Source organism: Panthera leo, chromosome B4, assembly GCF_018350215.1.
Source record: "Panthera leo isolate Ple1 chromosome B4, P.leo_Ple1_pat1.1, whole genome shotgun sequence".
In the NCBI taxonomy this organism is placed as follows: domain Eukaryota; kingdom Metazoa; phylum Chordata; class Mammalia; order Carnivora; family Felidae; genus Panthera; species Panthera leo.
In genome coordinates, this window is record NC_056685.1 from 129,812,980 (window position 1) to 129,819,777 (window position 6,798).

General features: G+C 52.7%; 1 protein-coding gene across 1 annotated transcript in view; it reads right to left on the bottom strand.

Moving 5' to 3' along the window:
• MYH9 (myosin heavy chain 9) overlaps positions 1 to 3,519 on the bottom strand; it is a 93,045-nt gene extending 89,526 nt beyond the window's left edge. The window contains exon 1 of the mRNA XM_042947690.1: positions 3,299 to 3,519. The gene's annotated coding sequence lies outside the window, so the exon portion shown is untranslated. The remainder of the gene's footprint in view (positions 1 to 3,298) is intronic.
• Between the last annotated feature and the right edge of the window lie 3,279 nt (positions 3,520 to 6,798).

Genomic DNA, 6,798 nt, shown 5'->3' on the forward strand with positions numbered 1-6,798 from the left:
AGCAGGAAGAGCACTGAGCAGGAAGGAGCCAGGAAAACCATCTACCCTTCCCTTCCTTGTTTCCTCACCTGAGGACCCAGGGAGGTGAGACCGGCCGTTTACATATTTTTTTTAAAAACTTAAATAGCCACTATGTATGAGGCCCTTTACACACCTTATTGCTTTTAGTTCTCACATCTAGTCCTTCAGGGTAGGTACTCATTCCCATATTACAGATAAGGACACTGAGACGCGGGGAGGTTATGCGACTTGCCCAAGGTCATAAACCTAATTAAATGGCAGGGTGAGGATCTGAACTCTGCCTAGCTCCGAAGCTCACGCCCCCACTCTTCCCAGATCTAAGAATGGGACTCTGTAAGCCACAGGAGCACCACCACTCCCCAGGGGGCAGCCGGGACTCCGCTCTGTTGTCACCAGAGGCCTTGAGCCCAGAAGTTCAGCGCGCCAAGGGTTAAGGCGGAGAGGCAGTGACTCTCTGGGGCTGCACAAAGGGAAAATGCACTTCCTGCCCCTGCGGGCAGAGATGCTGTTTTATGCTCAGCAAATTAGGACGTTTGTTTAATTAAGACGACACACAGATTTTGTTATTCTAAATATTTTTGGAACATGATGCTGGGGAGGAAGCTGTCAAGGCATGGATTTTTTTTTTTTTTCCCCTTTGCTTTGGGTTTCTTTCTCCCCCTTCAAGAGAAGGGTAAGGCCAGGCTCAGGGGAAAACAACAGCCAACCCCTCCTCTCCTTTTGAAATAAAGATGTCAAGCTGGTAAGGGCTGTCTTAAGCACTTTATTGAAGGATTAGCTAGAAGAGGAAGTGAAGAAAACACAGCTAGTCTGGTTTCTAGCAATACCCTACCAGGCCGCACAACAATGCTGCATTTTCTGAGTGTGCTTTGCTCCTTCTAAAAAGCTAACAGATCCTTGTTTTGTTTTTTCTGGAGCAAGAACAGGCAAGAGGCAGCCTGTGATTCACATGCGTCCTTCATCCTGCAAGAGGGAAGTTCTCCTATCTCCAACCCCTTAGGTTAAAGAGTTTAAAATTAAAAAACAAAAACAAAAACAAAAACAAAACAAACAGAAAGCCAGGACCCTGATCCTCTCTCTCCTGGACCTTCATGTGCCCCCCAGGTAAGCAGCCCCACAGAATGTCCCTCTCCAGCTGCCCTTCCCAGAACAGAGCCTGCCAATCAATCCAGGCACCTGGATCTGCCCAGAGCATTTTGGTGTCACCCTGCAGCCAAGTGGGGGGCACAGTGACTCTCAAATTACACTAAGCAATCTCTTGATTGCTCAATTACGCACTAATAGGAGGCCTCGCTTTCCAACACTGAGGGCTTGCCTCAGTTTGCCCAGCCTGCAGCCCTGCAGCGGGCTCCCTCTTCCGGGGCCAGCCTCCCTCCTTGTCCCCCTAGCTCCAGACAGAAGTGCTCCCTCTTGGAATTCCTCGAATCCTTTGTCTCTGGTGTGCTCGGGACACTCATCACAGGCTGCCTTTGTATTTCAGTCATTCAGATGCTATTTCCCCTTGAGGACTGTAAACCCCTGGAGGGCAGAGGTCTCCTCCAAGAGCCTCTGGGATGTCAGCAGAGTGGACTGGCTCCTTTCTCCTAGTCCCCATGACTCACAGTACCTTTCTGAGGGCCATGTCATCTACAGATTTGTCTCGGCTCTCCCTAAGTGCCCGAGGGCAGGGGCCAGGTCTTACTCAACCTCACACCCCCCACCACCTGGCAGAGTCCTTGGCACACAGCAGGCAGTTAAATATTTGCTCAATTACACATCTATGTACCCTCCCCCATGCATCTAGCAGCCTTGTATATAAACTGACTAATATTAATCGGGTGATTGTCTAAACAGGCCTTAAAGCAACCTCCCTCCTTACCAAAAGGGGAATAAACCACCAGGTGAGGTTATGAGGCAGGTATCGGAGGAGTCAGAAATGGCCACAGTGTTGCAGGAAGGAGCTGCTGCTCTCTTCCCCTTCAACAGTTACTCAACAGTTACTCTGAAATCCTGTTAAACCCAGAAAAGGATGCAGTGAACCGAGAAGCTGCCGGGCCTCTCAACTGCCCAGCAAAGAGAGCCGCCTGTCTCCACGACCTGCCAAGACCTGGGATTTCCCGGGAATCTTTCTCCCCACACCGGTTGGGTGGGGCCACAGACTGCAGCTGGGCCCTCACCCTGCCCCCAAATCCAGGCAGCCGGCCACCTTGTCCGGGAATTTGTTATAAACGACTGGGCTCTCTGCAGGGATGCGGGGGTGCAGTCTGCCCCCCACCCCCGCCGTGGCCCCTGGACAGGGTGGAGTGAGGCCCCCAGTACAGAGAAGTGGGGGAGGGAGGGCAAAGACCCCGACTCTTGGCCCACGCAGGGACGATGCAATAGCCCCGGGCCGGTCCTAAAGGCGCAGGGCCCGGCTCCCCGCCCCCGCCCGCGTGGGGCGGCCCCCAGGTGCGGTGGAATCAGGTGCGCTCCCGGGCGGGCGCAGATGGCTGCGGGCATTCCTGGGCCTTTCTCTCCGGGGGTAGCGGAAGTCAGAAGCCAACGGCTGAGGGGCTGTAGAGGAGGGGGGTAGTCTTTCCTGCCTCGTCCGGCCCCCGCAGATCCGCGGTGCCCACGCACCCGCCCGCACCTCTCCCGGTCCCCCTCCTCCGCCCGACCGATCGCAGCCGGGCGAATGAGGAAGTCGGGAGCGGAGGGCGGAAACTGAGCCGAGCGCAATGTCTACAGCAGGACAGTCCGAGTCTGACTCAGGAGGACGCCCTGACAGCTGCCAAACGGTCCCCGCCTGCCCGTTACCTCCGTGGCGAGAACGCCTGGAAAACTTCCAAAGGAGCCGCTGCCCCAAGCCCCCCAGCTCGGCTCACCCGTCCGGGTCCAGGGACAGCGGCTCCCCGGAAGGGGTTAAAAAGTTTGCCCAACTCGGGCACTTGGCGAGGCGAGGGCGGGGCGCGTGCCCCGGCGGCAGGGGGAGGTCGAGGCTCCCGGTGCCCCGCCGGGGCAGTGCGCCTGGCAGGGGGAGGGGCGGAGGGTTTCCGGGGAGCGCCGGCCCCGCAGCCTTCCCGGCTCCCGAGGCCTCGCCTCCAGCGGCGCCGTCCCCGAGCGTCGCGCAGGGGTCCCGGGGCCCCTCCCGGAAGGATGCGGTGCCCCGGCCGGGCCCCGCGGCGTTCGCGCCCGCTCGCGCCGGTCGCCGGCCGCGCGGAGGCCGAGAGCCACACGTCGGCCCGCTGGCCCCAGACGCCGCGCGTCCCGTCGCCACCGCCCCCGCCCGGGGCGGGACCGGCCGGTGGGGCTCGCTCACCTGAACCTGGATCTGCGCCGGGGAACGGGCGCTGCTTCTCCCGAAAGGGCTTTCTCGAGCGCTCGGGCGACGGCGGGGGTGGGGGGCGAGCGCGCGAGGCGGGAGCTGCAGGAGGTCAGTCTCGCTCAGCCTTCCGTACCCTTCCCGGGAACCGCGGTGATCTGCGCGCCTCACCGCACCCAGCTCGGCTCCTCGCCGCCTTCCCGCCCCGCCCTAGCAGCCGCCCGCCTATTCCAGCCCGGCGCCGGCTCCGGGGCGGAGCCTGGAGCACGACTCCGCCCCCTGAGCTGCGTCGCCCACTCCAGTGCGACCTCGGTTATGATGGACAGACACCTTGGCCCGTGGGAAGCGGGTGAGAGGAGCCTCTGAGACCAAAGGCGTGGTTATTCAGCCTCCTCACCCGTCCCCACCGCCGCCCGCTCCACCTTCCTCCGCGCTTCCTAGGCGGGAGCCCCGCCCCCTAGGGCGGGCCCGACGAACAGCCAGGTTCCAGGGGGGGGATAGACACAGAGAGAGTCCAATCAGGAGGAGGAGGCTCGCAGAGGGCTCGGGCAGGGATTTTGGTGCATTGCCGCGGCCGGGCGAGGCAGGGCGGGAGCCGGCTGGGGAGGTCCCGGACTCTGACACCCCGCCCCTCGAGCTGTTTTCCCGGTCCCGTGCCCTCCTACCAGAAGAACAGATATTAAGTACCATATATGGGAAAAGTGCTATTTTACATAATTATGGTGGCGTGGGGGGTGGGGGGGTGGGGGCGGGCGTGGACTCAGCCCGGGATCCGCTGCGGGCGCCCTGAGTTCGATTCCTGACCCTGTCTTTAGACCCCGCTGCGGTCTTCTGGCCTCCGGATCTCGGCTCAGACAGGTTCTTGGGGTGCACTTCCAGGCCTCTTTACCTTCACGCCATTAATTGGCACATTCCCTTTCAGATTTTTGTTACGAATTTGTGTGTGTGTGCGCTTTTTCTCAGGTAGGCAAAGCGCCGCTCTTTTTGGTCACTGCCCACTACACGAGGATAAAAACTTTGTTATTAAAAAATATTTTTTTAGAGGTGCCTGGCTGGCTTAGTGGGTAGAGCATGCGACTTGATCTAGGGGTTGTGAGTTCAAGCCCCACGTTGGACGTAGAGGCCACTAAAATTTTTTTTTTTAATAAAAAAAAATTGTACTTATCTTTTTTTTTAAATGTTTATTATTGACAAAGAGAGACAGTGGGGGAGGGGCAGAGAGAGACGGAGACACAGCATCTGATACAGGCTCCAGGCTCTGAGCTGTCATCACAGAGCCCGTCGTGGGGCTCGAACTCAGGGACAGCGAGATCATGACCTGAGCCGAAGTCGGACGCTCAACCAACTGAGCCACCCAGGCGCCCCTGTACTTATCTTTTAATCCATTTGGAATTCAGTTTGGTTGTGGAATGAGGGGGAAAGCTAAAACAATTTTCGTAAAAGCCCAGTTGTCCACACACCATTGTCTCCACTGATTCATCACCTTTCTAACATATATGCTGGGACCCGTTTCTGAGTTGTATCCATTGACCTTTCTGTGCTAGTTCCAAAATACTTTAATGATGGGAGCTTTATAATATATTTTATATCGAAGAGGGAAAATTTCTCATTACTCTTTCCTTTTGGAATGTTCATACTATCATGATTAAATTGTAACTTCAGAAAAAATTTATGATGTAAAGGCAAAAGAACACTAGGGAAAAAAATGATGCAACCCTAAGAATTACTACCAACAATATACAAAGAGCTCTTCTCAGTCATTAAGAAAAACCCCCAAGTACTCTAGGGGCGCCTGGGTGGCTCTATCGCTTAAGTGGCTGAAGTCGGCTTTGGTCATGATCTCCAATCTGTGAGTTTGAGCCCCCAGTCAGGCTCTGTGCTGACAGCTCAGAGCCTGGAGCCTGCTTCAGATTCTATCTCCCTCTCTCTCTGCCCCTCCCCTGCTCATGCTCGCTCTCTCTCTCTCTCTCTCTGTCTCTCAAAAATAAACATTAAAGGGGCGCCTGGGTGGCTCAGTCGGTTAAGCGGCCACTTCGGCTCAGGTCATGATCTCGTGGTCCGTGAGTTCGAGCCCCGCGTCGGGCTCTGTGCTGACAGCTCAGAGCCTGGAGCCTGCTTCCGATTCTGTGTCTCCCTCTCTCTGACCCTCCCCCGTTCATACTCTGTCCTCTCTCTGTCTCAAAAATAAATAAACGTTAAAAAAAATTTAAAAAATAAAAATAAAAATTAAAAAAAAATAAACATTAAAAAACAAACAAACCCCAAGTACTCCAAAATAAAAATGGTTCAAAAAAAGGAATGGGCAACTAAGAAAGAAGAAACATAAATGGCCACTAATTATGAAAAAAAATGAGTCATTAGAAATGCAGACAGAACAACATGGGATGCCATTTTTCGCCTAACAAACTTTAAAAAAAATAATAAAAGGATACAAACACCCACTCTTAGACAGGTTTAGAGATATAGGCGGGAAAGTAAACCGATCAGTTGTCTCCGAAAATTCACCGTAAAAAAATAATTGGAAAAGTGCACAGGGGCATCTGGCTGGCACAGTCAGTAGAGCGTGAGACTCTTGATCTTGAGGTTATAAATTCAAGCCCCATGGTAGGTGTAGAGATTACTTAAAAATAAAATTTTAATAAAGGGGCGGAGGGGGGACGCTGGGTGGCTCCGTGGGTTAAGTGTCCATCTCTGGATTTTGGCTCAGGTCATGATCTCACCATTGGTGGGGTCAGCCCCAATCAGGCTCTGTCCAGACAGCATGGAGCCTCTTTGCCCCTCCTGCAAGCAGGGGCTCTCTCTCTCTCTCTCAAAATAAATAAATAAATAAATTAATTAATTAATTAAAAGGTCATGATCAGGTCATGATCTTGCGGTTCCTGAGTCTGAGTCCAGCATCGGGCTCTGTGCTGACAGCTCAAAGCCTGGAGTCTGCTTCAGATTCTGTGTCTCCCTCTCTCTGTGCCCCTCCCCCTCTCTCTCTCTCTCTCTCTCTCTCTCTGTCTCTCAAAAATAAATAAACATGAAAAAAATTTAAAGGAAGAAAGAAAAATGCAGACAGTGGTTTAAAAAGTATTCTTTCCAATAAATAAATAATAAAAGGTATTCTTTCCAACATTGTTTATAGTTACTAAGTATTAAAAATAAATGTATAAGAGATTGAATAAATGTTGATGCATCCATATCTTGCAAAATACTCAGACACTAAAATTTTATTTAGATTTGTAATTACTGATTTAAGATATGTTAAATAAAGAAAAGCAAGTTAGAGAATGTTGTTATAGCAGGATCTCATTTATTTTTGCACAGTGTTTGTGTGTCTGTCCAATGTGTGTGTGTGCATGTGTGTGTTCTCAGAAAGAGAGAATGAGGCTTAAAAGGAATAATAACGTGTAAATAAGGGCTATGTCTTTTTTCTAATGTTTTATTTATTTATTTATTTTAAAAATGTTCATTTTTAAGGGATAGAGTATGAGCAGGGGAGGGGTACAGAGCAA